General features: G+C 35.3%; 1 long non-coding RNA gene across 3 annotated transcripts in view; it reads right to left on the bottom strand.

The window, feature by feature from the left end:
• Window positions 1-6,432, bottom strand: part of LOC144232683 (uncharacterized) — a 477,063-nt gene that overhangs the window by 283,959 nt on the left and 186,672 nt on the right. For 2 of the 3 annotated variants that reach the window (XR_013335487.1, XR_013335488.1), the window contains exon 4: window positions 6,081-6,171. The exons of the other annotated variant lie outside the window; for it this stretch is intronic. This is a non-coding gene — a long non-coding RNA (uncharacterized LOC144232683). The remainder of the gene's footprint in view (window positions 1-6,080; window positions 6,172-6,432) is intronic. 3 annotated transcript variants of the gene reach the window in all.

The raw sequence follows: 6,432 nt of genomic DNA, 5'->3' as shown, positions 1-6,432 counted from the left end.
CTAAATGGTGAGCAACTTAAGAACTGGCACACTGTCATTTTTATCATTTCTTATCTCATAAGAATAGAAGAATGTTTGGTGTATTTTAATTATCCAATACATGCTGAATATAATGATAAATAAATAAAAATAATATATAATGGTTTTAACTAAAGACTCTGAGATTGTCTTTTCTTTTCTTTTTTTTTTTTAATTTTTTTTTTAATGTTTTTTATTTATTTCTAGGAGAGAGAGAGAGACAGCGTGAGCAGGGGAGGGTCAGAGAGAGAGGGAGTCACAGACTGAAACAGGCTCCAGGCTCTGAGCTGGCAGTCAGCACAGAGCCCGACGTGGGGCTCGAACCCACGAACCGTGAGATCATGACCCAAGCGAAAGTCGGACGCTCAACCGACTAAGCCACCCAGGCGCCCCCGAGACTGTCTTTTCAAAGGGTCATCTGTATTCATAGATAGCTAAGTAAATATTTTTTTAGAAAAGTAGATTCTGCAAATCACCATGACAGTTCACAGGCTCTAGAAGGAAGTATTAGCAAGTAGCAAAACTTCTAAATGAGCAGCTCATATTTATATCACAGATTTTCAATAGCACATAGTGTTTATGGATGTAATATTGGAGAGAATCTCAAATTTAATGAGGTGTTGACATTAGATGCAGATGAATACTTCAATCTACATAATATATACATATTTTCTTTTTGTACAAAAATCAAATAATTTGAATTGATTAAATGTAAAGTCTGGGCATATGATAAAAAAATATGCTCACAGAATAAAGTCTTACTATATAACCAAACAAATCTCCTGCAAGGACTGAATAAATTGTTCTTATTTTCTCTAGACCATGAGTAACTATTTTTAATTGTTGAGTATTCTTTTGTTAATATTATGTTCCAAATGCCAAAATTATAAAAATAATTAAAATAAGGATTATAATGTAATATAATATTTAGTACTCGGAAATTGGATGAATCCACTATTACTAATATTACTTTTAAACTTAGAGTAAGGCAGAAACAGCAAAAAAGAATAGTATCATTTATCTATGAGAGTACAGATATCTAGTATTATATTTTATCCTATATAGTATGACATATATTTGAAGTGTGAAATTTTGAAGTATATTTTGAAGCCATCTTATAAGAATTAAGTAGGGTTGGGGTGCCTGGGTGGCTCAATTGGTTAAGCATCCAACTCTTGATTTTGACTCAGCTTATGATCTCACGGTTAGTAGGTTTGAGCCCTGTGTCAGGCTTGAATAAATAAAAATAAATAAACTTAAAAAAAAGAAAGAATTAAACAGTTACTGTGATTTAAAAATTATATTTAATTTTCCAAGAGGATTTTGATTTAAAATATTTTCTAAGGTGGCTTGCCTTCAGAGTCAATCTATTTTGATATAAATCTTTTTTAATGTTTATTTTATTTATTTTGAGAAAGAGAGCAAGCAGGGGATGGGCAAAGGGAGATGGAGAGAGAAAATCGTAAGCAGGTTCCATGTTGTCAGCTTGATCTCCTGAACTATGAGATCATGACCTGAGCTGAAATCAAGAGTTGGACACTCAACCGACTGAGCCACCCAAACGCCCCCATAGCAGTCTTTAATGACTCTGATATTTGCACTGAAAAAGCCATAAGGGGCGCCTGGGAGGCTCAGTCCATTAAGCATCCGACTTCGGCTCAGGTCATGATCTCACAGTTCGTGGGTTCAAGCCCCGCATCGGGCTCTGTGCTGACTGCCAGCTCAGAGCCTGGAGCCTGCTTCTGATTCTGTGTCTCCCTCTCTCTCTGATCCTCCCCTGCACACTCTCTCTCTCTCTCTCTCTTATAAATAAATGAAAACAAAAAATTTTAAGAAGTCATAAAATTGTGCCTTTTTTAAATTTTTATCTAGCTAAACATAAATTATAAAGAATAGAAAAGAGCTACCAACAATTAACAATTAAAAGTAATTTTAGGGAAATGAGTTCATAATTTAAGTAAATAAATTAACATAAAGCTAAAATTTATAGAACTGTGAACCATTCTAAAGAACTAAAAGGAAGAACTGAAATGCTCATCCATGATGCGTTTTTTTAAGCAAAAACTTTGAACACAGTACAATATGATTAATTATTTTCATTTGCCTTATATTCTGATTCTATGCATGTACTTGTTTTATTCTTTTTATGGTACTTTGGAGTAATTATATAACACAATTTTTGTTTTTTGTGGGGTTTATTTTGGTCACTTGTTTTAATTCAAGTGTAGTTAACATACAGTGTTATATCAGTTCCAGGTGTACAATATAGTGATTCAACAATTCTATACATTCTTCAGCCCTCATCATGGTAAGGTACTCTTTAATCCCCTTCACCTACTTCAACTATCCCCTCAAACGCCTCCCCTCTGGTATCCATCTGTTTATTCTCTATAGTTAGTTAAGAGTCTGTTTTTGGTTTGTCTCCCTCCCTCCTTCCCTCCCACCCTCTCTCTCTCCCTCTCTCTCTCATTCTCTCTTTTTTTTCTTTGTTCATTTGTTTTACTTCTTATACTCCACATATGAGTGAAATTATATGGTATTCATCTTTCTCTGACTGGCTTATTTTGCTTAGCATTGTACTCTCTAGATCCAACCATGTTATTGCAAATGTTCCAATTTCATTCCTTTTTATGGCTGAATAATCATCTTTGTGTGTGTGTGTGTGTGTGTGTTTGTCTGAGTGTGTGTATACCAGATTTTTTTTATCCATTCATCTATTGATGGACACTTGAACTGCTTCCATAATTTGGCTAATGAAAATAACGCTTCATTAATCACAGGGGTGCATACACCCCTTTGGATTTGTATTTTCATATTCTTTGAGTAAACAGACACCTAATGCACTTTTTGATAGCTTAACTGACCTTGTCAGAGGACAAAGTAGGTTGGGTGTCAAATATGCAAAGGAGTTCAGTGAATCCCATCACTATCATTCCATATATATTATTACTTCAATAAGAACTTTTAGCTGGTCTAATAAAAAGTAAATATTCTGGAGACGATCTATTCAACAGATAATCTTACAGCAGATTTTCTTGATAGCTAGCTGTGATTAAACCCCAGGAAATGCAGACATAGGTGAGTACATGGAAGAGGAAGGCAATATCCAAAGGCTACGAAAGAAGTATTAATCTGGAGAATGAAGAGACTTCTACAATGGAGACAATGCATGGATTCATTGCCCAAACCAGTTTTCCTCGTCCAGTGTCCATTACGGGGATCCCCTGCTTTTCAAAAGTTTAGGTTCACCCCTTTGCTTTTAAGAAAAATCTACATTAGTACCTGTTTTCACCCACTGAAAGAAATCTGAAGAGGTTTTTGCTTTTATGGAAGAAGGTGAAAAGCAAAAATAGCATTCAACATTTGTTTTGAAGCAAGCCGTGGTAGTGGCAGCACACACCCCAAGCAGCAAAAGTGGCTCCGCCACGCTCCTTCCCTGGCAACTGTTCTCAGCATCTTGGCATGAAGCTGCCATATGGGAGCTGTGTCTGGGAGCATCTGTGCTTTATCTCGATTTGTTTTGTGCATTCATTAGCAAGATGTATTCTCAGGTACGAGAAAAGCCTAAGAGGTTATTTTGGGGATCTGAGAATGTTCAAAAATTTTCACTATCAGTTAATGGTAACTGTTTCTTTGCTTTACACCGTTTCTGCTTACCAACAATTTTATAGAAACACTCCATTTTGGATAGTGGGGAAAACCTGTTTAAGAGTCATGTTTCTAATTCTAGGCACAGGATATGGCAAAAGTGACGTTTTTAAGTATATTGGAGAATGTAGGCTGAGTATTGACTGACTTTTATCCTCACTTTGTCTACCAGCAGATGAAGGAATCCGATTTCTGACTTCTTACCATCCTTTCTTTTCTCTTCTCTTTCTTCCTCTCTTCTTTCATCTTTCTTCTCTGATTTCTCTTTCTCCTCTGCCTCCTCCTCTCTCAATTTTTTTCTTCTTTTTAGATGATTCATCAATTTTCAAAGATGTCTAGATGGCCAAGTTATTCTTTCTATTCAACAGATATTTATCTGTATACCTCCATGTAGGATCATCTGCTTGAGATGCTGCAGTTTATGAAAGGTCATTAACTGTGAAGTGCACATTTTCTGAATATTTTTTGAAATAAAATATTTAGGTTTTTTTGCATATTTGTTTACATTAGTATAAGTGACAGAAATTTCATTTATTTAAAATTGAGATATAATAGTGCAGATCCTAAGTATGTCAAAATTTTGGTTAAATAAATATTTTAATACATATTTGGGAATTAACTTTTATGAAATATGCTACAAATGGGTGGAAATTAAGAGACATTTAATTATTTAGAAATGGTAATGATTATTAAAACCCTTATTTATGTATTTATAAGAAATGTAACAAATAAGCTTTCTCAAAAATATAACTGTGAAGGTTAAAACTATTTATGGATGGAGACAAATTTTATTATTTGTACATTCATGCCATTGACCCTTTCTAGCAATTTTTAAATTCATTGTAGTATGCATATGTGAAAACTTCTCTGAACCATGAAAGCTACTGGCAGCATCACTGCTTTATTTTTTTCAATTTTATTTATTTATTTATTTTTTAATGTTTACATGTTTTTTGAGACAGAGAGAGCACAAGCTGGGGAGAGGCAGAGAGAGAGGGAGACATAGAATCTGAAACAGGCTCCAGGCTCTGAGCTGTCAGCACAGAGCCCAATGCAGGTCTTGAACCCATGAACCGTGAGATCATGACCTGAGCCAAAGTCAATGCTTAACCGACTGAGTCACCCAAGCACCCCTATTCTTTTCAATTTTAAAATGAGATAATTGTATCATCCTCTGAAATGATGGCTTAAGAAATCAATTTTATCTTGTCGCTTTCCTAAGGAAGCTGCAGTAGGAGAAAACTACTTTGTAATAGAAATATTCAGACATTTTTCCAGTAGAGTGTAGTATGTCACATTTATAGCCCTTTATTTTAGGGCGTGTGAAACCTTCCATGTGCTCTGTAAAACATTTTATACTGTTTAACTTGTGTGATTTGCAATTAATCTCAGTGTAACAGAAAAGCAGGAAATATTTCTGAGGTTTAAGAATGCTTTCTTTTCCCACTTTTTCTTAGAATATGTAAGCTGGATATGCCACAAGAAAATTAGTTGTCCTAAAATTATAATACAATCTTGTTACAATGCCTGGCACTTTTGTAGCAAGTTGCTCTTCTGTCTGTTTCTTTCAAAGTTATTATTATAGTGAGGTGATCATTTTACTCTGACAATAAGCTCTTTTTCATTGCTGTCATCAGCTGTACTCTACTGCCTTATTGGGTATCTTCACCTGCTCTTTGACTGGTCCTTTCAACTGAGCATGTATCAAAATTTCATTTTCCATTAGTCATATGCTTTAGTCAAATCACTTCTCTGAACCTTGATTTCTTAATGTGTGAGATAGACAAATTATCCTACTTGATTTCTAATCTGTCTCCCAGTCCTTAAATTATATACAGTTTTGTTTTGTGTCTGGTCTCCCCAAAGAGAAGCTCCTCCTTGTGATTTTCTTCTTGAAATGACACCACTATTTCTCCAGGTATTCACATTTAAATTTTCAAATTCAAATGTTTCTTTTAAAAGAAATTTTCTTTTTAAAATTTCCTCTTCTCTTTTTTAAGTTTATTTATTTATTTTCTCTGCCCCTTCCCTTGTTTCTCTCTGCCCTTTCCCCACATGTGTGTGGCGAAGGGGCCGAGAGAGAGGGAGAGAAAATCCCAAGCAGGCTCTGCGCTGATAGAAGTCTGGACCTGGGGATGGAACCCACAAACTGTGAGATCATGACCTGAGCTGAAGTCAGATGCTTAACCAACTGAGCCACCCAGGCACCCCTCCACAAACATTTTGAAAACCATTGAAATGCATGGCTTAGAATGACTTCCTATAGTCATATGTAATTGTAGAACTAATTTAACTTTTAAGTTCAAAAAACATGACACAAATTATCGAAAAGATTTGATATTTAATTGAAATATTAATTAAATATAGTTTACCAGTTCTGCATAAAATCAGAATTTGCTCATAGTTAAACTTACCTTCTTATGCCACCTTTGACATTTGAATGTTGCTCAGATGTCTAACATTCTGTCTTTATTTATTTTTTTTTAATATTTTTTTTATTTCTTTCTAGGAGAGAGAAAGAGAGACAGCGTGAGCAGGAGAGGGTCAGAGAGAGAGGGAGACACAGACTCTGAAACAGTCTCCTGGTTCTGACCTGGCAGTCAGCACAGAGCCTAACGCGGGGCACGAACCCACGAACCGCGAGATCATGACCTAAGCGAAAGTCGGACGCTTAACCGACTAAGCCACCCAGGCGCCCCTCTGTTTGTCTTTAAATAAGAAAAGTTCTTAACTGTAGGCAAAGTTTCAATTTAACTCTGACTTTAT

The sequence above is a fragment of the Crocuta crocuta genome, unplaced genomic scaffold (genome assembly GCF_008692635.1).
Source record: "Crocuta crocuta isolate KB4526 unplaced genomic scaffold, BGI_CrCroc_1.0 scaffold274, whole genome shotgun sequence".
Lineage (NCBI taxonomy): Eukaryota > Metazoa > Chordata > Mammalia > Carnivora > Hyaenidae > Crocuta > Crocuta crocuta.
This window is presented reverse-complemented; position numbering and strand designations above follow the sequence as displayed.